This window comes from Pseudorca crassidens, chromosome 16, assembly GCF_039906515.1.
Source record: "Pseudorca crassidens isolate mPseCra1 chromosome 16, mPseCra1.hap1, whole genome shotgun sequence".
NCBI lineage: Eukaryota > Metazoa > Chordata > Mammalia > Artiodactyla > Delphinidae > Pseudorca > Pseudorca crassidens.
The window spans coordinates 8,223,946-8,248,660 of record NC_090311.1 but is presented as its reverse complement, the minus strand read 5'-3'; the positions used below and the strand labels follow the sequence as shown (position 1 = coordinate 8,248,660).

The following is a 24,715-nucleotide window of genomic DNA, read 5'->3' as shown; positions in this document are numbered from 1 at the left end:
ATTTCTCCTTTTTCCTTTTTCCTTTTTTCAGATTTCTTCTGATTCTTCTATGGATTGGGTACATTTATTTCTAACATATTTTTAATCCCGAGAGTTCTCCTTGGGGTTCTGCACTGTGATGTGCAGTGTGGCCACAGCTGTCCCCAGCCTCTCCTCCCTCTCTCCCTTCCCATACGTGGCTTACCCTGGACCACCTGTCATGCACACGTGATCACCCCCAAGCTCTTCATAGTCTATGGAATTCCCCCCATCATGCAAATAGCCTCCCTTGGCCGTGCCGTGGGCCTAGAGGTGCTCATCCAACCAAGTGGCCCACTTGGGGGAAATGGACTCAGGATGGAGACCAGCGCCGGCTCTGGAAGTGCTTTGGGGCAATTAGGACAGGCACTTCCAGGATTCTGAGAACTGGAGCCTCACCCAGAACGAAGGGGACACAGGCTCCTGATGGGCATGTCAACTTGGTTTTCGGACTCTTTGACCCTCTGGGAATGGACATGGCCAAAGGAAGGCCAGGGAGGGGTAACACAGAAGATTCAGAGCAGGCCAGCTCTAGGCATCTTAGGACATTTTCTGACCTCACTTGTGTCTGGGACAAAGGAGAGAAAACTTTTCTCCATCCCAAGCTCAAAGAAACAAACTTCCACAGAGATTTTGGTGGTCCCAATCTTATAGCATCATCTAAACCCTCCCAATTAGTCCCCACCTGCCATCACTGTGATAATGCGCATCTTCCAGGGGACAGAACTGAGGAGACAAGAGGGAAGCTGTGGGGTTCGCCTTTTAGGGGCCCCACCTTCTATGCAGACGTGCCATGCTCTCCAGCACAACCACTTAAGTCCTGATCTCCCGTAGCCCAGAATCTCCTGTCTTCTTGATGCCTAAAGCCCATATGTCAAAATTCCAAGTTATATCAACATATATTCTAGCCAGGGAGACAGTCAGCCATCTAATTAGTTGTTCTCAGCCTTTAGGATTGCTGGAACCAGTGCTTTTAATTTTTTTTTAACATCTTTATTGGAGTATAATTGCTTTACAATGGTGTGTTAGTTTCTGCTTTATAACAAAGTGAATCAGCTATACATATACATATGTCCCCATATCTCTTCCCTCTTGCATCTCCCTCCCTCCCACCCTCCCTATCCCACCCCTCTAGGTGGTCACAAAGCACCGAGCTGATCTCCCTGTGCTATGCGGCTGCTTCCCACTAGCTATCTATTTTACATTTGGTAGTGTATATATATCCACGCCACTCTCTCACTTTGTCACAGCTTACCCTTCCCCCTCCCCATATCCTCAAGTCCGTTCTCTAGTAGGTCTGCATCTTTATTCCCATCTTGCCCCTAGTTTTTCATGACCATTTTTTTTTTAGATTCCATATCTATGTGTTAGCGTACAGTATTTGTTTTTCTCTTTCTGACTTACTTCACTCTGTATGACAGTCTCTAGGTCCATACACCTCACTACAAATAACTCAGCTTTGTTCCTTTTTATGGCTGAGTAATATTCCATTGTATATATGTGCCACCTCTTCTTTATCCATTCATCTGTTGATGGACACTTCAGTTGCTTGCATGTCCTGGCTATTGTAAATAGAGCTGCAATGAACATTGTGGTACATGACTCTTTTTGAATTATGGTTTTCTCAGGGTACATGCCCAGTAGTGGGATTGCTGGGTTGTATGGTAGTTCTATTTTTAGTTATTTAAGGACCCTCCATACTGTTCTCCATAGTGGCTGTATCAATTTACTTTCCCATCAACAGTGCAAGAGGGTTCCCTTTTCTCCACACCCTCTCCAGCATTTGTTGTTTGTAGATTTTTTGATGATGGCCATTCTGACCAGTGTGAGATAATATCTCATTGTAGTTTTGATTTGCATTTCTCTAATGATGTTGAGCTTTCCTTCATGTGTCTGTTGGCAAGCTGTATATCTTCTTTAGAGAAATGTCTATTTAGGCCTTCCGTCCATTTTTGGATTGGGTTGTTTGTTTTTTTTAATGTTGAGCTGCATGAGCTGCTTGTAAATTTTGGAGATTAATCCTTTGTCAGTTGCTTCATTTGCAAATATTTTCTCCCATTCTGAGGGTTGTCTTTTCATCTTGTTTATGGTTTCGTTTGCTGTGCAAAAGCTTTTAAGTTTCAATAGATCCCATGTGTTTATTTTTGGTTTTATTTCCATTTCTCTAGGAGGTGGGTCAAAAAGGATCTTGCTATGATTTCTGTCATAGAGTGTTCTGCCTATGTTTTCCTCTAAGAGTTTGATGGTGTTTGTCCTTACATTTAGGTCTTTAATCCATTTGGAGTTTAATTTTTGTGTATGGTGTTAGGGAGTGTTCTAATTTCATTCTTTTACATGTAGCTGTCCAGTTTTCCCAGAACCACTTATTGAAGAGGCTGTCTTTTCTCCACTGTATATTCTTGCCTCCTTTATCAAAGATAAGGTGACCATATGTGCATGGGTTTATCTCTGGGCTTTCTATCCTTTTCCATTGGTCTATATTTCTGTTTCTGTGTCAGTACCATACTGTCTTGATTACTGTAGCTTTGTAGTATAGTCTGAAGTCTGGGAGCCTGATTCCTCCAGCTCTGTTTTTCTTTCTCAAGATTGCTTTGGCTATTCGAGGTCTTTTGTGTTTCCATACAAATTGTGAAATTTTTTGTTCTAGTTCTGTGAAAACTAGAACAGTGGTAGTTTGATAGGGATTGCACTGAATCTGTAGATTGCTTTGGGTAATATAGTCATTTTCACAATGTTGATTCTTCCAATCCAAGAATGGTATATCCCTCCATCTATTTGTATCATCTTTAATTTCTTTCATCAGTGTCTTATAGTTTTCTGCATAAAGGTCTTTTGTCTCCTTAGGTAGGTTTATTCCTAGATATTTTATTCTCTTTGTTGCAATGGTAAATGGGAGTGTTTTCTTAATTTCACTTTCAGATATTTCATCATTAGTGTACAGGCATGCAAGAGATTTCTGTGCATTAATTTTGTATCCTGCTCTTTTACCAAATTCATTGATTAGCTCTAGTAGTTTTCTGGTAGCATCTTTAGGATTCTCTATGTATAGTATCATGTCATCTGCAAACAGTGACAGCTTTACTTCTTCTTTTCCAATTTGGATTCCTTTTATTTCTTTTTCTTCTCTGATTGCTGTTGCTAAAACTTCCCAAACTATGTTGAATAATAGTGGTGAGAGTGGACAACCTTGTCTTATTCCTGATCTTAGAGGAAATGGTTTCAGTTTTTCACCATTGAGGACAATGTTGGCTGTGGGTTTGTCATATATGGCCTTTATTGTGTTGAGGAAAGTTCCCTCTATGCCTACTTTCTGGAGGGTTTTTATCATTAATGGGTGTTGAATTTTGTCGAAAGCTTTCTCTGCATCTATTGAGATGATTATATGGTTTTTCTCCTTCAGTGTGTTAATATGGTGTATCACGTTGATTGATTTGCATATATTGAAGAATCCTTGCATTCCTGGGATAAACCCCACTTGATCACAGTGTATGATCCTTTTAATGTGCTGTTGGATTCTGTTTACTAGTATTTTGTTGAGGATTTTTGCATCTATGTTCATCAGTGACATTGGTCTGTAGTTTTCTCTCTTTGTGACATCTTTGTCTGGTTTTGGTATCAGAGTGATGGTGGCCTCACAGAATGAGTTTGGGAGTGTTCCTCGCTCTGCTATATTTTGGAAGAGTTTGAGAAAGATAGGTTTAGCTCTTCTCTAAATATTTGATAGAATTCACCTGTGAAGCCATCCAGTGCTTTTAATTTTAAGTTAAATCAGGGACTGAGATTGGGTTGAAAGCTTAAAACAAAAACCTAAATAAAACAGAGCAAGAACAATTACCAAACTTCCCTCCACCCAACACCACAGTCCCATTAAAGAACGCAAGTCAAAACACAGCAAGAGAGGAACCGCATACTCTCAGTGTGGAGGGTATTACTTTAAGCTGAATCAACTTAGCTTTGTGAAAAACTCATTATATTTTCTTTATTTTTTACATTTTGCCTTAGACCAGGGAACACTTGCTTCTTTCTTCATTTTTTCCACATAGTCCGATGTTTGGAAATCAATTTTTTAAAGCATGTAATGGGAAAAAAAATTAAAAAGCCATTATGTTAACAGAGTCATGCCAATGCCCAGATTCCTAAGGCAGCGGTGGGAGCACATAGAAAGAATGGAGAAGGACTAGATTTGAAAGCTCTGCTCTTGGACTTGGCTTGTTTCAATTCTGTTTGAATATTCAGCCTCTGTGGGCTCAAAACAACCCCTGATACAGGCAGGTACCTCTCTTGCACCTTCTTTAAATCCAAGCTCATCTCTCCCAGGTAGAGACTAGACGGAAAGCTCTTCTCGTCCTCTGCCTGCAATGTCCTCCCTTCGCACCTTCCCAAAGGTGCTTTGGAGTCCAGCCCGGGTCCTCCCCCCAGGGAGCCCTGGGACCTCCCTCTCCACTTAGCCAGCCCCTCTTCCTTCTCAACTACCTCCATCCCGTCTCACATCCCTCACAAGGGTGTCCACTGGTCGAGAGCTAGTGACGACGTCACTCACCTTCCTCTAGGAGAAGGAGGGGAGGGGCGTACTCAGGCTTAGGCTGCCTTCTCCTCCCCAGGTGGACATGGGCAGGGCTTAGACTGGGGACCAGACTGAGATGCCCTGGCTGTCCCGCCTACCCTACTTGGAGGTGGTTCTCTCACTTTAATCCACATTCCTCTCTGGTGTGTTTCTGCAAAGTCTCTGGTCACACTCCAGCACTGCCATTACTGCTGATGCCATGTCTATAAACATGATGGTCCTGGGGCTATATTAAGATTTTATGAGTCTCTTTGTAAAAACAGAGTAAGAGATTCAGTGTGAAATTCTTCTCCTTTTTAAAGTTTCCCCTTCCCCTCAGCTCCCATCAGGCACACCAACCCTGGCCCCAGTTGGCTTCTGCTCTGTGATTTGCAAATTAAAGTAAATGCTGCTTTTTCTGGAAAGAGATGGGGTGGGCTTCCCTCCCTTCTCATCCAGTGTTACTACAAGATTGGGTTCCCGGTCCCATTTTTCTTGGCACACAGGCATCAGAGAGGCTTTCTAAATGGTGTGCTTTTCCCTCCCCAAAGCAAGCACGGCTCAACAGCCAAGCTGCACTGTGAGAATGTGCTAGGATGGCCAGCTGGCCTTGCTTGCCTGCGACACCCCAGGTTTCAGCACTGAAAGTCTCGTCCGGTAAACTCTGGGTCCCAGGGAAACCTGGGAAGCTTTGTTGTCCTAGAATAAAGGCTTGTTGCTGAATCATCAAATGTTAGAGCCTCTGAGCTCCAAGGATTTCCAAATGATAGAGAGCTACAGAATCCTTCTTCCAAATGAAAACTTACAGGAAGAACACTAAGCAAACAGGCTGGAGCGCCTCCAGTGGACAGAGGGCAGGAGCCTGCAGACCATCTCACCTCCACTCTGTGGTCCTGGAAGAATAAGGCGTCAGCTGGGACACTAGGACTCCTCTGACATCATCCAACCCCTACCGGGCCCCCAAGAAGCCCAGCGGCCCCAACTCACCCCAAACTGGATGAGAAACCGCAGCCCCCAGAGGGAAACGCTTCCCCGTGGTTGGAGACCGTGGGGCTCAGACGAAGGACTCCTCTTCCTTAAAAAGAGGCACCGAGATGCACCAGCCCACACCTTTTGCCAATGCCCTCTCCGACCTCCCACGCATCTGCTTTCTAAATTTGGAACAATCCATGTGCTCCAAACCCAGTCTCTGAGACACCACCACCTAAAACCCTCACACATACATACCCCCGGGGCCGTGGCTACTTAAGGGAGGCCGGCCACCCCGCTACTCAGGGACTCTGACCGGCCATGGCTTGGTTTGAACTGATGGAAGAACAGGCGGTGCAGGGGGTGTGGTCTGCGTGTCTACGCTGGGCTGTCCGCACTCTGCGTCTCCAAGGTTAACATCCACCTTCTTCCAAAGGCCGTGGGTATTTACAAGCTTCTGCTCCCACCTGATACCCAAATCTTCATGTTCTCCCCACACGAAGCCTCAGCACGGTGCTGGGTCTGTTCTCTCTGCACTTCAGAAGCGGCTCCTAGCTTTACTCTGAACCTGGAAACCTCCACCCTCAGTCCACTCCCTGGCCAGCCCTGCAGAGCCTCTATAACAAAACATTGCCTGATTCTCGGATTTCGGGAGGACTAGCCAGCCTGCCCATCTCCCAGCCTTCACTGTGCTGGCACTCAGCCACAGACCCTCCTGCCCTGGAGGGGCCCTGGGCCGGGGAGCACCCCTCGGGCTGAACCTGCAGCTACTTCAGGGCAAGAGCAGGCTTTCTTGGAAACATGCATCCAGGGTTGACAACCTCCTCAAGGGCTCTGAGCAGGGGCGCCCCCTCTCCATCTCCCCTGGGAGTCCTGCTGTCCCCACAGGGCTGGCCGAGGCTGCTGTCTCCCTGAGAAAGGTGCTTAGTGGTAAAAGATAAACGAAGCACATTAGAATTTTCAAGAGTTTATCTGAGCATACATTGATTAAAATCAAAGGGGGTTAGGAGAGCTCCACGGACAGGAGCAAGGGAGGTTTTCATAGAGAAGATGTGGAAACAAAGCAAGGAAGTAATGAGACTGGCTACAGCCTGCCTCACTGGCGAAAAGCTAGTCGGCTGTTTGGGGTCGGTTGTTCTACGTCTCATCTTCTCCTATTCGAGTGCACTGTCCCCGGCTTAGGTTTCGGCCAGCTTACCTGGGCTACCGGTCTAACGGCCTCCTTGTTTAATTACTTTTACATCAGTGACATGAACCTTTAATTCCTCACGCTAACCCTCAAATGGTCAGGACCTGTGAGTGGATGTCATGATAAAAGAACTGTGAAGAAATCTCAGAGATTTCTTTTTATCATGACAACACCGTGAAACAAGTTGCAGTATGAGCCCCTCTTCCGTTTGTAGGTGGAGAAACGGGGGTCCTGATCTGCCCGAGCACCCCGCCCCGCCCACCTCCCCGCGCATGCGTGAGTGCCACGTGCCTGACCTGCGCTCACGGGCACCGGCCACCAGCGCCGGTTCCACTTTGTAGTCTGAGGTGAGCCTCTGCGACCGGCAGAGCCCTCGCGTCACCCCTCCCCCAGCCCATGTCACCCATGACCGCAGGGTGTCCCTACGATGAATGACTCAAGCAGGGAAGGTAGGAATCTGTTTCTCCCCCCTTGTCCCACAGCCACTCCAAACAGTGGCTTCTCTCCACCCCAGGCTTCCTTTTCAAGAGGGTCAGAGCTCCTGCCGCGGCTCCCGGATTAACCAGAGGCTTCCTGCGGGCCTGCGTCCGTCTGGTGCTTTGCCACTTGCACGGAAATCGGTACCAGAGACGGGGGCCGAGTCAGCAACGGAATCGAAGGAAGCCCCTGGGACCGCAGATGGGTCTCTGGAGGCCCCGGTGAAGCCCCCAGCCCCACAAGGGGCTGGGAATCCGGCCAAGTCCCTCCCCCCACCCCAGGCCTGTTTCCTCCCTGTTAGATGGAAAGCCAGACCAAATCACGTCCACCTCTCTGCGTCTAGCCTTCTCGTTGTAATTAATATTTCAACTGATCACATGAGTCAGAGGAACCTAAACAGAATGAAGATGATGAAGCCAGAAAGGTTTGGTATTGGAACTCACCCAGTGCACACACCATGGGATCATTCCCCCATAAAAAACCGATCGAGACGTGGTCCGACTCAGCAGAGGCCAGCCCGTATTGTTTAAGCAGAGAGGGAACGGGAGCTGCTTCCAGTGAACTTTGTTGGAAAGAATGGCCTGCCCAGGATGGGGTGGGGTGGGTCGGGTCTCAGGGGTAAACACCGGCTGGGGGACTAAAGGGGCCTCGTGCAGGGTCCAGTTTGGGTCCATTGACCCAAACGGAGGACGCTGCTGCCCGGGCATCATGGCATCCTCTGCATCCTCCAGGCCCCGCCCACCTCTGGACACGGCTGAGCCCCGGAGGAGCAGCCCCTGCCAGTGCCCAGGCCATCAGGGCGGGCAGTGGGGAGGCTTCCCGTCTCCCGGTAGCTCTCAGTAGCTTTGCATATCTCTGGGGACTTCTGGAAAGATCCAGACCTATATACAATTTCAGGGTCTCCTTACTTTGCCAGCATCTGAGACTGAAATTCAACCTCTAAGCATTTAAAAGAAACAAGAGGAAAACTCAATCCCCTTTCCTTCCATAGCACGCTGGGACAGAGCTTTGCGGTTTCAAATCTCCTCAAAGAAAATACAGCAACTGCGGTGGATGGAGAAGCCCAGAGAGCCAGGAGGGGGGCAAGTGTTGCCGCCTCTGCCTGCGGGCTGGCAAAGCCCAGGCACAAGCGGGTTTCTGGTTGTGGAGTGGGTCCACCCTGGCTCAAAGTGTCAAGTGGAAAAACAGAACGTTCCACAGTTTGAGGAGACTTTGTATCTATTGTGAATGAAAAGTGTCGCCTGCAATATCAGTAAACAAGGGCTGTTGCAGCCATGAGGCCACTGCCGCTGCCCCCAGCGGTGAGCCCTCAGGGGGCTCAGGGTGGGAAGGAACAGAATACTGGCCCTAGACAGCCAAGGTGCGCATCAAGGAAATGACTTCAGTGAGCCCAGACGCTTGCGTCTTCCCATACACAGAAAAGCGTTAGATTCATTAACTTGAGTTATCTGGTTTTCTTTTAATTAACAATAATCTTTTGGTGTTTCGACTACCCGGTATTTGTTGCAAAATCCTCTATATATCCTGGCTCTTCCCTTGCCTCTTGGGAGCCGTCGCTCTGAGCGGTGTAAGAGGCTGCGCCCTGGGCTTAAGTCCTCAGTTTGGGCTGCCAAATAAAACATAGTTCTCAACTTTTAGGTTGTGCTTTTTTTTTCAGTCGACACTATCCATCCATCTCTCACAGATTACATGACAGGTACTCTTCTAAGCATTTCTCAAATGTTAACTGATTTAGTTCCATTTTACAGATGAGAAAATCAAGGTGTGGGGAGCTGAGGTCCCTTTGCTACTGGTGGAGCCAGGAGTTGAGCCCAGGCAGGTCTAGAGTGAGGGCTCTGCCCTCTGTGCCAGGCTGTCTAGGCAGCTGGGGCCTGGAGCCGAGGTGGGCAGGGCTGGCTCAGGGCTGCCACGTGGGCTCAGCGCCTGGAGCTGGCTAAGAGACACAGACACAGCGGCGACCAAGTGATTTGGCCTAGAAGGACAGCAGGAGGGAGGGAAGGAGGGAACAAGCCCTCTCACAAGACTCCAGTCCAGTACCCCAGGCCCCAAGAGCCAGGCCAGCCAGGACCAGGTGGTGGTATTGGACAGGCACTGTAGGAAGGGAGGGGGACCTGGCTGAGAACTGCCAGAGAAGATTTTCTCTTTGACGGGGAGCAAGTCTTTGGAGAGAGATTCCAGCATCCTTGGACTCTGCCTGGGAAGCAGCTGCCTCTCATTCCCAGCAACTCCAGCACATTCCCAGGTTCAGCCTGCCCTCTGCTGGGCCTGTTGGGGGACGAGAAGACGGAGCATCCTCGGGTGGCTTCTCAGAGGCCCATGCTCCTAAACTGAGTGATAATTCAGAGAACTGCAGTACAGTACTGCTTACACATTTATCACCATTCTAACTACTTATTTGGACTGAGAACTTTTAGTTTATTCCGCTTGTCAGTGAAACCGTTGCTTGAATTGTATAAAATGTGTGAGTGGCACATTTCTGTCACAGCTGGGGTCAGGGAGGGGAGTGTTGAGGGGCAGGGGTTAGAGCATTGGGCTCCAGGTCACCTCCCCACCCCCAGCATGTCAGGGCCATTCAGATTTACATGGAAACAAGGGTATTGCTCTGCTTTCAAAGTTAGAGCCACTTGACCCCCTGCTGGCAGGTCCTTAATAAGGGACCTTGTGATGGAAGACGTGGTCCAGGATCCAGGGCCATTGACAACCAAGACCTAAGAGCCCAAAACACTTGACTTGGGGCTTAGCTGAACCCTGGGGAGTTAGGAACAAGGGTGACAGTGTGTTAAGGCAACAGCATGTTGCTAGTTGTGGGAGATTTTCCGCCCTGGTCATGTCACTGTTTAAGTCTGGCTCCATCTTTTCCAAGCTCTATAAACCCACTCTGATCCCACAGGATGGTTACAGAGGATCAGAAGTCCAGCTGACTTGCCTCTTTTCATGCCCCAAACTTAATCACCAATGAAATCTCAGCTTCCAGACAGACTGGCTTCCAATCAGCTGCTGATATTTGAGTAACTGTGGAAGAAAGTCTAACTTGACATTCCCTCAGCCAGGACCCTGGGTATTCGTTTTCTAAACCTAGACTTAATTTGACAGTCAAGTCCCTGTTTACCTAAAAGCAGCGAACAGAATCCCATCACCTCCAGGAGGGACCCTGTGTCTCAGCTCTAGAGATGCTTTCTCTTTCCATGGTCCCTGTCTCCTCCTGGCTCACGTCACACCTTTGCTTAAACTCACCCATCATCTATTCCAGTGACCAGAAAAAAAAATTCCAGTTCCTTTTGTGACCAACCAGGCCTCATGTTCATCCAACGTTCAGCAATATCTTCTGAGCCCCAGCCATGCGCCGGGTGCTGGCCTGGGAGCTTGCAATAGGAAATGTCAAGGAGCGACAGTCCAAACTCCCCCCTCCGTGGAGCTATTTAGTGGGAGATGGGAAAACAGTAAGCCAACTTCATGAGTAAATGATGAGCATAGAGAAGACGAGAAGTGCTGGGACATAAAGAAGCAGAGGGAAGCAGCACTATTTACAATAGCCAGGACATGGAAGCAACCTAAATGTCCATCAACAGGTGAACGGATAAAGAAGATGTGGTACATATATACAATGGAATACTACTCAGCCATAAAAGGGATGAAATTGTGCCATTTGCAGAGAAGTGGCTGGACCTAGAGACTGTCATACATAGTAAAGTAAGTCAGAAAGAGAAAAACAAATATTGTATAACATCGCTCATGTGTGGAATCTAGAAAAATGGTACAGGTGAACTTATTCGCAAAGCAGAAATAGAGACACAGATGTAGAGAACAAACTTATGGATACCAAGGGGGGAAGGGGGGATGGGATGAACTGGGAGATTGGGATTGACATATATACACTACTATATATAAAATAGATAACTAATGAGAACCTACTGTATAGTACAGGGAACTCTGCTCTGTGGTGACCTAAATGGGAAGGAAATCCAAAAAAGAGGGGATATATGTATACGTATAGCTGATTCACTTTGCTGTACAGCAGAAACCAACACAATATTGTAAAGCAACTATACTCCAATAAAAAGTATAAAAAATTAAAAATTCAAAAAAAATTTTAAATAATACAATTTAAAAATTCAAAAAAAAAAAAAAGCAGAGGGAGAGGGATCCATAATGCCAGGGGATGGCCATCAGGTGGCCTTGCTGCCAGGTGACGGGGCACATTAGCAGTGCAGAGACCCCGAGATGTGGACAGCCCTTGGGACTGAGGACCAGCCAGAGGGCCCGGGGGCCTGGGTGAGGGCGTGAGGGGACATGGCAGGAGCCAAGGTCGCAGAGGATGACAGCAGGCCACGCAGGGCCCCGGGGACCACAGGAAGGACTCAGCAATCATCCAGGCGAGGGGGTGTCTCGTCAGGGTCCCAGCAAAGTGACAGCCCCCAGCTCACCTCTGCCAGGCTCCCTCTGGCTGCTGGTTGTAAAGGCACAGGGGTGGGTGCTGAGGGCAGGGAGACCACTGCCCAGCTACTGGGGAGCAGTGTGGACGTGATGAGAGGGGGTCAGAGTCTGGGCTTAGTTGAGGGATGTGCCCACGGGATCCCCGGCCAGAGGGGTGTGGCATGGGAGAGAGCCGAGGACGGTTCCCTGCTGGGGGCCTGGGCCACGGGAAGGACAGAGGGGCTGGCCCCTGAGGCAGGGAAGGTGGTAGGCTGGCAGGTTTTCGGAGCGGGTGATGGGGAAGGTCAGGAGGCTGAGGTGCCCACTGGACCCCTGCGGAGGAGGCGGCCGCTCTGGAGAGAAGTCCGCGCCCCACCCGACACGTGGCCTGAAGGTTAAGTGTCAGCCCAGGCGGCGTCCACTCCTCTCCCTCCCCTCACCCTGAGCCTGGCCACCCACATGTCCTTTATCACTGCAAACGTCCAAGCTCACTTCCCGCCCTGGCCTCCCGTCCAGGCAGCCCCCCATCCACCCGTGCTCTCCCGAGGCGCCCCGTCTCCCAGCTGCCGTAGCACCCGGTAGCCCTTGACGTGACCTTGAATGCTTACACGGTGGTGCCCAGCACCCGCCCCCAGGACAGCATCGGCTCCCAGAAGACAGACACTGGTCTTGCTATGTTCCCGCCCCCCGTGGACACTCAGTGGCTGAACACGGCCCACCGCCCCCCCCAGGCCTCTCTTTGCCCTCTTCCCCTACAGCCACCTGCTGCTCGTCTGCCAGAGCATCCGGAGGTGACCTGGGCTCCCACGGTGAGGCCCAGGGACCCAGGTGGTCACCGCTGCTTTGGGGGATCCTAATGAAAAGGGGCCTCCTTCCCGCACCCTGCAGGACCCTGCCTGGGGGCCTTGGGGTAGAAGACCTCGCCATACACACTCACACGCACATTCACACTCACACACACACACACTCACAGGATTTAACTCTTTTTTTCCTCCTCCCCCCCCCTTTCTCAGCCCTGGCCCGAGCGTTTGCTGGGGGGAAGGGACTGGAGAGGCCTAAAAACCCAGCTCTACCCGTGTGCGTTTTTTAAACGTAATGCAGTATGTTAAGTATCAATTATGAACTTGATGTGTGATGGGGAGTGACGCTGACACTACTTTAAACAGTGGAACCACTGAACAGGGACACAGCAGAGGATATAAGCTTGGCCTTTGGGAAGTGTGTCCTGTCCAGATCCCCGAGCCAATCCCACAAATCTCTCAAATTGTCAGGATGACACTGAAAATGATGACAAACACAATAGGAACAGTGCAAACGTATATAAATGTATTTGGGGAGTGAGGGGTGGTAAGGACGTTCTGAATTTCAGCATCCCATTGTCACTGCAAACCCCTGACGAGGGAATACCACAGTGCTCAGGGCTCCGGGCTCAGGGCAGGAAGCTTGGCCGCCAGCTCGCTCCTCGCAGACCGCTTCCCAGGCCCCTGAGGTCTGTTCTCTGCAGAGAGGGGGCCAGCTCGGCGCACGGGGTGCTGCTTCATCTTTTCTCCTGGCAAGGACGGTCAAACCGTTTGGGTGCTATTTTTAAATATTTAAATAAATGTCCTCTAATTCCCAGCCTAGGAAGCAGGCTCGGGGCAGAAGGGGAGGGGGTCTTCTGTGCCACCGTCCCCCCAGGTCTCCCCGCCTTGCCTCACACTGGAGACACAGTGGTGAGGACAGGGGCCTGAAGATGCTGGGCACCGAGGGATGTGCATGTACCACCATCAGCTGCAACCAGGGAGGTGCCTGCCTTGTCTGAGAACCCCGCCCTTTGCCCTGCTGGTCTGTGTTTATGGAAAGCTTTCCATCAAGTCCTTGTCCCTCCGCATACACTCAGGCCACACAGACTTCCTTCCAGGTGTCGGACGGGAAGTGGCAGCAATGAGAAGAGGGACTCTCTCCCCGTGCTCTTCAGGGACCAGGCTTGTCCCCCAAACGCTGCAGGTGCCCCCAGCCATGGGGGCTGCTGGGAGGCCTTGCCCCTCGAGTCCCAGCCCACAGCCAGCCAGGTGAGCAGGACCCAGCAGAGGGACAGAACAGGAGTCCATGGCTCTCCACTGTCCTGCAATTCCAGCCACCAGGCCAACCGGGTGACCGGACCAAGGGGGTTTCCAGAATGCAGGACTTTCAGTGCTGAATTCAAGAAAGTCCTGGGAAACCGGGACACGTAGGTCACCCTAGGGCCGACCTAGCCTCCAGCCACCCCAAATGTAACTCTCCAGAGATTTTGTTTCTCTTGGTCTCTCTTTGTGTGACTCTTTCTGGATCCCGGCGAACTCTACTGGGGCAAGAATATGCTTTTGATGCTTATAAGCCCAGAGCCGCTTATAAATTCCTAATTTGGGGCCAGCGGTTGCTCCAATTTAGCTCCTGGCACCAGGCCCGTTCAGCTCCTTGAAGTTCAAGGTTACTGCAGACAGAAGGACGAAGGAGGCCCTGTGCCTTCTGCCTGGGTTTTTGGCAAGCTCTCAGCGCTTCTCCTGAGTGCACCAGTCCTGGTCATCTTCCACGAGGACGGTCGCTGCCTTTGTTTCCAGCCCCTTGCCTGATGCTCTCGGTGAAGTTGACATGCTGGGTTCAGGAGCACACGTTCCCCGTTCAAGTTCAAGTTCAAGTTCAGCTGTTGAACATCTCTCTCTCTGCTCCTCCTAGGAGGTCTGGAAGGGAAGTTCCTGTTGATGAAAGAACATGTTGTTGCGTAAATTTCTGAATTTTTTGTTTATTCCCAGCCAAAGGCTCTTGAAGTTAAAAGCCAGGATTTTGCCACCTGCACACTTTCCTTTGTGACCTGCCCCCGGGGCAATGTGGGCCTCCTGACCAGCAGCCCAGTTCAAGGGTTTGGGGGTTAGAAGGAGCCCATCTGTTCATGTATCACAGGTCATCCTGCTGGCATGACACAGGAGGGCTCTGATCTATCTGCCCCCCTGGCTAACTGAATGATTTCTGTGTCTTCTCCTCCCTGAAACAGATGAAATGCAGTGATGTACCCATTCCTCACCTTTCCTGTACCTGACCCTTTGCCATGACACTTTCAAGGCCCCCCACTGTGGGCCTGGCATCCTGCCCCAGAGATTTCAGTCTCTGCCCCGTGACTTGCTTTTACCAATGGGATTTTAGCAAACATGACAAAAGCAGAAGCTTGAAGAAACACTTGCATCTCTCCCTCACCCCCTTTTGCTTCTCAGCCTTTTCCACAAGAACATGCCCAGGACAGCCTGCCGGAGGGTGGGCCATGTGGGGTAAAGCCAAGGTCACCAGTTGTCCCAGCTGTGTCCACCCTGGGTCTACCAATCTGCAGCCAACTGGCAGACATGTGGGTGAGCCCAGCCACAACCAGAAGAACCGTCTGGCAGAGCCCAGCCTAAGTCACTGACCCCCAGACTCATAACCTGTTAAATCAATGCGAACAGTGTGACACTGAGGTTTGGTAAGGTTTTTGTTATGCAGCATCATCGTGGCAAGTGATGACAGATTCACTCCAACTCCAGCTGCCAGAGGAAGCTTTCAGTTTCTCTGAAGTCTCAGGACCCAGCATGGTGCCGGGTATGGTTTGAGGCTGAAGGTGGAGATGGAAAGAGCCTGGGGTCGGGCAGACCAGAGTGTGGACCTCAGGTATGACTGTAGCAAGTTAGTTAACCCCTCTCTAGACTGGGGGCACTACTGATACTACTGATCCTAAAATTCTAATAGCTACAATGTATTGTGCAGTTATGCCTCTGGAATAACGGTAAGAGCTTTACCGTTGGATTTTCACCACAACCCTGTCACCATATGTCTGTTTTTCAGAGGAAGAAACTGGGGCTCTATGTGGTGAATTGGTTGGGCCAGGGGCACACATGCTATACTAAGTTTTGTTTTATGTGTGTTTTGCTTTGAGCAGCATATAGAATTGTCTATATAATATGACTCAACTAATCAAAAGTGTAGAAAAATAAGATTGGAAAAAAATATGATGATAGCAGTTGCCACAGAGTGCAAGGGCTTTTTAAAAAAATTTAATTTACTCATTCATTTATTAAACAAATGTGTTTTTTTATTTTTTTTAATTAATTAATTTATTTATGGCTGTGTTGCGTCTTTGTTTCTGTGCGAGGGCTTTCTCTAGTTGTGGCAAGTGGGGTCCACTCTTCATCGCCATGCGCGGGCCTCTCACTATCGCTGCCTCTCTTGTTCTCTGTGGAGCACAGGCTCCAGACGCGCAGGCTCAGTAATTGTGGCTCACGGGCCCAGTTGCTCCGCGGCATGCGGGATCTTCCCAGACCAGGGCTCGAACCCGTGTCCCCTGCATTCGCAGGCAGATTCTCAACCACTGCGCCACCAGGGAAGCCCAAACAAATGTTTTTTTAAACACCTGTTTCTTCTAGGCATTCTTTCAGGCATTGGGTATGTGGCAATGAACAAATATATATGTGTGTGTGTGTATGCATACATGTGTTTATAATATATGTATAGTGTTGTATGTATAGTGCTGGGTGTAAATGCCCTCTAGAAACTCCCATGGGCCAATACTTAAAGTGCTTTGTTGGATAAATGGCATAACTCCCTGACTCGATGAATGCAAAACGCTGAGCTTTGTGTTCTACGCCAGGGTCCAGAGTCTCCAACATGAGCAAGCTTCATTGGCTTAGTACAAGGTCTTGACATATTTTTCTTCATTTTTGTAGTAACTTACAATGTTTAATAAATGTGTATTATCTTTTTAATAAGACATATCATTTTTAAACATTTCTCTTCACACGTACTTAACTGTGTATTCTATACCACGTGACCAATGACAGTACGTCCTTCATATTTTCTAATTGTAATCAGTATAAGGTCCTTTGGCTCAACCAACTGGAAGACTAGTTATTATGGATGACTTCCTCCTAAAAATATATAGAAATGCTGGTAAAATATGTATCAGTTAGGATAGGAAAGGTTGGAGTAACATACAGACCCCAAAATATAAAATGGTTGAAACATAATACAAAGGGACTCCTGTTTCTTGGAGATCTTGCAGAGGATCAATACTGAGGACAACAAGAAGGCTGATGGCACACCAAGAAACATTTGTTTGAAGGCATTGGAGAAGCAATCAAGCCTAAAAGGCCAAGGTCCTGCACTGGCACCTTGAACAAGCTTCATTTGCTGAGTATTAGGTCTTGACATTTTTTTCTTTATTTTTGTATTAAACTTAAAATTTTTAATAAATGTGTACTTTTCTACTCAGGGCACTTGGGAATCCTGGACAGAGCAAGAGGCAAGGGGTCCAGGTTAGAGCTACCAGGGGAATCAAGGAAACTAACAAAGACGCTGGTAGGCTTATGGACCTGGAAAGACAAAAATGAGATTCTTGGGGGTGGCAGTGGGGCAAAGAACTAAGCCCAGCTCTCAGTCAATTTCCCCCTCAAAATATCTGAAGATTTCTGAAGCTGAACAAGATGAAAACTAGAAAGGTAAACACAGAGCCTGAAAAGTAAGTGAAGTTTTTTAATTTTCTCACTGTGCTGAGGACACAAGGACTAGAGTTCAGGACCTATCATGGGGCAAGAGCCCTGATGAACACACCTTAAAACCATGCTGTAGGAGCAGACATGAGCAGAGGTGTTCCAATCCTGCCACCCAGCCCTGAGTAGCAGTACTTGAATAGCATCCACTCAGTTCCTGATTGGATTAAGATGACTAAGCCCCACCCCTACACACACAGTTTATCCACCCATCAGAGAAAAGGATGAATGATGCCCAGAATTCAATGAAAAATTACTAGGCATGCCAAGGAACAGGACCAAATGGCCAAATACCAGGGGGAAAGGGAAGAGGAGCAGACAACATAAAACAGGTACAACAAATAGAAAGCAAATAGTAAAAGTGTAGCTATAAATCCAAATATATTAATCGTTACATTAAATGTAAATGGACTAAATACTCCAAATAAGACTAAAACTTCACATCAGATTTTTAAAACTTGTTTATATTTTGGTTACAAGAGATCTACCTCAAAAACAAGCCAAAAATGGTGAAAGCAAAGGTTGGGGAAAAAAACTATGCCAGATAAGCACTAAACCAAAAGGAGAAAGAGACAAATCTATAATAATGTTAGAAGACATTAGCACATGCCTCTCAATAAAAATAGGAAAGCAATAAGGATATAAGTGTGAACAGCACAATTAGCTTGAACTATATTACATCCAACAATGACAGAATACGCACTCTTTAAATGCACAAATATTTAAGAAAATGAACCATATGCTGGGTCACAAAGCCAACCTCACAAATTTTAAAGGATTTACATCATTCAGAGATGTCTTCTGACCACTGCAAAATTAATCTAGGAATTAATAACAAAAGTTGACTAGAAAATTCCCATCTCTGCCCTGCTAGCCATCTCTGCACCCCCAAAACATGTCAATTTCTTTCTAATTCATAGGCAAGTTTGAAAGAAGGAAAGAGGGCACTTCCTGAGCCAGAAATAAAGTAGGAACCACAAGCCAGAAGGATCATTCATGAGCCAGCACCACAGAAGCCCAGGGAGGGGTCAAATATAAATATGTGTCCTAAGGGCTAGGGGCTGGGTTTTAACACTCAGGGAAGAGAGGAAATACATCCCTGACATAGAAGAGGCAGAGGTGAACTGGGTACTCTGAATAAAGTCAGGTCCCTGGAAGACTCGCCCTTCCTTATAAGAAAGACTCAGAAAATACAAGCGCAATCTCAGGAGCAAAGCTTGACTCTGCTCAGAAAAGATGAGGGTGCATAAAAGTTCCCATTAAAATTGGAAGCTCCAAAATATTGGCTCTCAACTGAAAGTAGATATGAGGACCAATGCTATTTTAGTTAATTAAATGTTAGACCACCACACTGTAGGAAACAAATAAGTATCAGATAATAACCATACTCTCACTGGGCTTTTCAGTGACTTTACACATTATGGACAAATGGAAAATGGGATAAATTGTGCCAGATTTTTTCCAGAATAAAACATTTTTTGGAGAATAAAACAAACAAAATGGAAGCTCCAAACCCACCCCACCCAACCAGATGGACAGTTTTAATTTATACTTCCCATAAAGCAAGGACATCCCAAACCAAAAAGTTATTGCAAAATTTGTTTTTAGAGAAATGATCCCTTGGATCCAGACCAAAACAAAGATAAAATCCTTTCCTGGAAATAACTCCCATCCCAGGGCATGTGGGCCTCCCCTAGAAAACAAATGGTAATACACCCCAAGAAAAACTCAAAATAATTTTTTAAAATCACAAAATACACAAGGAAACAATTCACAAGGGAAAGTCAGCAGATTATAAAATAAACAGAATGATTAATCCCCCAAGCACTTATAATAACAGTTCAAATGAAATAATAAATCATGTTTAAAATGTTTAAAATGATTAAAGACATAAAGAAGGAATTAAAAACCATATTTAAGGGACTTCCCTGGTGGTCTAGTGGTTAAGACTTTGCCTTCCAATGCAGGGGGTGCGGGCTCGATCCCTGATTGGGGAGCTAAGATTCCACATGCCTCATGGCCAAAAAACCAAAAAAGCATAAAACAGAAGCAATATTGTAACAAATTCAATAAAGACTTTAAAAATGGTCCACATCAAAAAAAATCTTTAAAAAAAATCTAAAAAACAAGGTTCTATGAAAAAATAACAGATGGACTTGAAAATGAACCAAATTGACATTCTACAATTGAAAATCACCCCCCAAAAAAGTCACTTAAAAACTAAAAAATTAATAGTTTAGAGAGCAGAATTGGTGACGTAGAGAAATAGAAAGATTTGGTGAACTGAGACGTAACTGGAAGGAAATTTCACAGAATGCAGTGCGGGTATAGAGGTTAAACATCCGAAAGAGACTGACAGGTGGGAGAATGAGTGAGAAGGGCCAGGGTAGAATCCAGTGGGGGCTCTGAGGGAGCTGGGGGACACGGAACATGCCCCGCCCGACATCGATTCTCCATCCAGCTCATAGCAGCCTGCCCATCCCGTGGCTGGAGGGGGGCACGTGACAAGTCCTGGCCACTGAAACATGAGCAGCCTAGACAGAGTCACCTCACAGCTGAGGCAGGGGCTGAGAAAGTCACATGTTCCAGAATGGGCAGCCCCCAGCTGGGGAGGAAGAAGCCCCCCCTGGAGCTTCTGGGATGGAGGAGCCCGAGGAAGAGAGCTGTGAAGAAGCAGAGTGAGGGCTACAACTGCGGCAGGTGCTAATAAAGTGGGCTGGTTCTCTTTGCTTGTTACCCAGTCCTGAACATCCTGGCCCAGCGAGCACAGCGATGTATCCGGGTTACGCTAAGCATGGCTTGTCATCGAGACCCTGGACATTCCCAGAGCTGCACCGTGGCAGCAGCTCCAGACCTGCCTGTTGGAACCACAGCCCCAGCCCAGCACAGCCTCACCCCGTCCGGCACGCACCTCACTGCTGGAGGAAGAGCAAGCCGGGAGGAAGGAGGAGAAGGGACGGAGAGAGGAGAGAGCAGAAACAGCTGGAAGGCAAATGGGACAGGGGAGAGGTCAGGTCTGCCTGGTAGATTAGGTCAAGAAGAGGAGGACCGGGCTTCCCTGGTGGTACAGTGGTTGAGAGTCCTCCTGCCAATGCAGGGGACACGGGTTCGAGCCCTGGTCTGGGAGGATCCCACACGCCGCGGAGCAACTGGGCCCGTGAGCCACAACTACTGAGCCTGCGCGTCCGGAGCCTGTGCTCTGCAACAAGAGAGGCCGCGATAGTGAGAGGCCCGCGCACCGCAATGAAGAATGGCCCCTGCTCGCCGCAACTAGAGAAAGCTCCCGCACAGAAACGAAGACCCGACACAGCCAAAAATAAATAAATTTAATTAATTAAAAAAAATAAAAAAGAAGAGGAGGACCCACTGCCACGTGGAGGTCCCAGACCTCAGCTCGTCTACACTAAGGTAGGACGGGGGTCAGCACAGGACACCCCGGGAGAGGGGGTCCCCTAGGACCCCTGAGCTCCTCCCCCACATCTGGGAAGGACAAGGGTAACAGAGGAGCCTGCCTGCGTAGGGCTGAGAGGCCACAGAGCACTGCTTATGGAGGTGGGGCCTGGAGCCGGGAGCCAGGAGGGCCATCTTGCAGGCAGGAGAGAGGAGAGCCCAGGAAGGAGGTGATGCTGGGAGGAGTGGAGAAGGCAGAACAGGGACAGGTGAGGGTGGAGCTCTGCAGGTCTGCAGGCAGAAGCTTCAAGCCCAGCCCCTTCCCGTCACCAATACTCCCGCGTCTGAGGTCCCCCTGGGGCGGGTGAGGGCTCCCCCAGGGCCCTCTTGAGCCATGCACAGTCCTAGGAGGGTGCCCGAGACCCAGGTTCAGGTCAGCTCAGGACAGGGTATTAGGAAGGGTGGCATAGAGGACGAGGGTTGAGAAGGGGATGCCTACGCGTGGGAAGGATCGAAATGGGGAGAGGCTGGGGAGGTGCCTGACCACTACCAGTCCTAAAGGGGCAGAAGGGTCCCAGCTTAGCCCACTAGGAGCTGTGCTCTGGCCGCGCCAGACAGAGCGGCGGGAGCACCTGACGGAGAGCCAGGCTGGCCCTCCCCCAGCTGTCCTTTCCCTGCCGGCGCTGTGGGTGTGATCCTACACGGCCTGCAGGCCACTCGGCGGAGGTCGGGGCGGGGGGAGAGCCTGGAGACCAAGAAGCACATGTGAACATCTCTGGGGGCTCCTACGACCATCCTTCTCGCCACATAATGGCACCTCCAGAACAAGGCTCCTGGTTGGCTGATCTGAGACCACAGTCCTTCCACCCTTGGACGCCCTCTTATTAGGGTTACTGCTAGTCCCCAGGAGCTCCCTGGCCCAGGTAAGCGTTGAGCAAGAAGACAGCGCAGGGTCAAGCGGGCCATCCAGATTGGTGATGTACATCTGCCAGGGTAGCCCTTGGAAAGGCTGGCTGAGACAGGCCCCCTGGGTGCAGTGCCCAGAGAGGACACACGGGGGCAGCACAGGGCTGTGTTTCGGTGCCTTCTGCTCCCAGGGCAGCCATCCTGGAATCCCAGAAGAGTGGGGGGGGGGGGGGGGGGGGCTTGCCACTCGCGGCCCAACCCCTTCTCCAGACACTTCCTCTGCAAAACACCTTGGGCTCGTAAGCAGCTTTGGGAAAGTGTCAAGTCTTCAAAAGGCGACAAAGAGAAGGGCAGATCTGAAAGGGCCCCTTGAAATCCTCCAGGCCCCCACCCTGCTCAGTAGCTGGGGAAACAGGCTCAGAGAAGTTAAGTCACTGGCTCAGTTTCATCCAGATCCCTAGCTCCCAGGTCAGTTCTCTCTCTAGGCACTCACTGCCTCCCTCTTGGGGACATCACTCCACGGCTGGGGTATCTGAGGGTGGGGGAAGGAACAGCCTGTGTGCCCCCAGGATTTGCTGTCTGGGTGCGAGATGAAAACACACAAACGACTGCAGAGTCACGTAGAAAGCAATCAACACCACACAAGATGGGAAAGAGACTAAGAAGGGGAAAAGGCCTCAAGCAGGTCAGGAGGTGGGAGGCAGGAGGCAAGGTGGAATCCAGGAGGCCAGCATGGAGGAGGAGGTAACACTTGCCCTTGGCCCTGGGGTGGGATAAGAAGCTGGCTCAGTTGAACAGTGGGGAGGGTGGGCCCTCCTGGTGGTGCATTGGCTTGAGCAAAGGCACGGAGGCAGAAAACGTGGAGCAGAGGAGAAGCATGTGCTCTCTTAGGGGAAGAAGGAGATTAGAGGCCAGAGAAGTTCGCCTGCATCCTGAGGTCTTGTGCAGGCTGCCTGGGTTGCTGCCTTTAGAACTGGAGGCTGGCCTGGCCGTGGAATTTTCCTGAATTCCACTATGTTGAAAGTGTAGAAAACGGCAGTTCTGCAGATTATCTCACGTGGAGGCGGGAGTAAACAAAAGATCTCCATGGTGACCGTGGTCCCTCATTTGGGATGTCCAGCTGCCCCTCGGAGATGTGGAGGGCAGCTGCCACTTCCCATTCCTCAACCACGGCTCCAACCCACAGCAGCAGCAGCAGCGGCTGGCCACGGGGGGCCACAGGGGGCCCCTGAACAACCTCAGAACTGGCAGGATGGGACCAGCCCAGGATTCCCGGGCTCTGAGAAAGCCTCAGACGGTGAGACGGAAGGGCCCCTGGAGCAGCTGGTCCCACCTGTTCAACCTCCCAAAAAGTCAGGGGCTCCTCCTGAGGGTCAGCACACATGCAGCTCAGCTTCCTCCCATCCAGGTGGACACAGGACACAGAAGGGATGCAGTAAGAGGGCGGCAGAGGCCAGGATCGAGTCCCTGCCCAAGGGCCCCTGCAAGGCTGGGCACCGACGGGGTGCCGGGAGGTGGGGTGGGGTGCTGTCTGGGTCAGTTCTGCTGCTTCCACAAGAAAATGACCTTGAAGAGGCCACCTGGCCCTGACCTCGTCCCCAGTGCGTGTGTTGGCCTCCCAGCCCAGACTGTCCCCAAGGTACCAGCAGCCCCCTGATTTCACCTGAGGCTCTGCCTCCTTAGAAACTCAGAGACTTCAGGGACTCAGAGGTGAGACGTGCAGGTGAAGACGCGGGCCCTGGAGATCAATAGCCCTGAGATCAAGGACTAACTCTGCTCCTTAGGGGCTGGGCCCTGGGGCTCGTTGTTTGGCCCCTCTGAGCCTCAGTTCCCCCACCTGTGCAATGACAGAACCAGAAGAAAGATAGGACCTCTCTCCTAGGGTGGTGGTGAGGATCTAAGGCAACACGTGGAGCTGCACTGAGGCCGGGGCCTGGCGCTCAGCCTGTGCTCAGTAAACAGCTGGCACCCGTGTCACTGCTGTCACCACTTACACCGTAGATACCTCTTATCCGGCCTCCCCGCTGACAGATGCCTGCCTCCTCGCCCCCTAGGCACCCTTGCTGATGTTCAGGGCATGCTCAGTGCTCTCGGCCATTCTGCAAAATGCCCTCCAGTCAATTCTGAGTTTATTACAAGTCAGTTATGTTTGTTCCCAAGTCTTTCTTATGCCGGTTGTGCTTGATATCAGAAATATGTGATTTAATAAATATAGAAACCAGCAGTTCTCAAACTGTTAAGAATGAAGACTCCTTTACACTCTCAAAAATTACTGAAGATTCCCAAAGAGCTTTTGTTTAGGTGGTTCACATCTATCAGTATTTACTACATTAGAAATTAAAGCTGAAAGAATTTCAAAGCCCAAGCACGGTCCACCAGGCATCAGAGTGGGCCTCAGCCGCTGGAAATGATCACTTGTACATCATGAGGAAATGAGGGGATAAAGGGCGAATGACGTCTTGGTATGGGCATGCAGAGTCTTAGTTTTGACTGGTGGATCTCCCCAAAGGGCCTCGAGGGTCACCCTCATCCTTGGACCACACTTTGAGAACCACTGATGGAAACAAATGAAATACAGGTACAAAACATGAGCCAATCTCTAGCAACCAGGTCAGAAGCTTCGGAAAGTCCCAGCACACGAGGGGAATAACCACACATACGACGCAAGACTGTTTTCAGAGGCTTCGCAAGGGCCTTCCTGTTCTCAGCCCCCTTTAGAGAACCGAAACCGGAAACCAGCGCTGATGCATCGTGATGCAGTTTCAGCCATAAAGACGACCCCAAACTCCAATCTGCAGACTTATGTTTGGGCAAAAGGCTTTGGCCCTTTTATCAAAAGACAGACAAATTAGTGTACTTTAAATATTTTAAGTAAAAATAAAAGGTTTAAGAAATGTATGCGTGGTTAAGTAGGATTTACAGATGCTCTGAGAAGTCTGACCCAACCCAGCCCGTCCTCCCCAGCGTGGACACCAGCTGCACGCCTCAGCCTGGCCTCTGACCATGTGGCCTTTGGCCTTCCTGCCTCCCGCTTCACGCAGACTGGGCTCCACGGATACGTGGTGAAAGAACCAGTGAAAGGATCACTGAATGAGCAGATGACCAGCCCCCACCCACCCTAATGCCTGGCCCAGCGCCTTGTGCAAAGGAGACGTTCAGAAAACCCTGCTAAAAAAATTAAATTTTGACTCTTTGCAGACTTTCTAGCTGAGTGTGTTCCCGGGTGCCTCTGAGGCCCACAGGAGGGGCTGAGCCCAGGGTCAGACCATCCACTTCTGATGT

The 24,715-nt window shown here is 49.6% G+C and overlaps 1 protein-coding gene across 3 annotated transcripts in view; it reads right to left on the bottom strand.

The window, feature by feature from the left end:
* Positions 1 to 12,913: 12,913 nt before the first annotated feature.
* CHST15 (carbohydrate sulfotransferase 15) overlaps positions 12,914 to 24,715 on the bottom strand; it is a 99,789-nt gene continuing 87,987 nt past the window's right edge. For all 3 annotated transcript variants that reach the window (XR_010935719.1, XR_010935721.1, XR_010935720.1), the window contains exon 9: positions 12,914 to 14,323. The gene's annotated coding sequence lies outside the window, so the exon portion shown is untranslated. The remainder of the gene's footprint in view (positions 14,324 to 24,715) is intronic.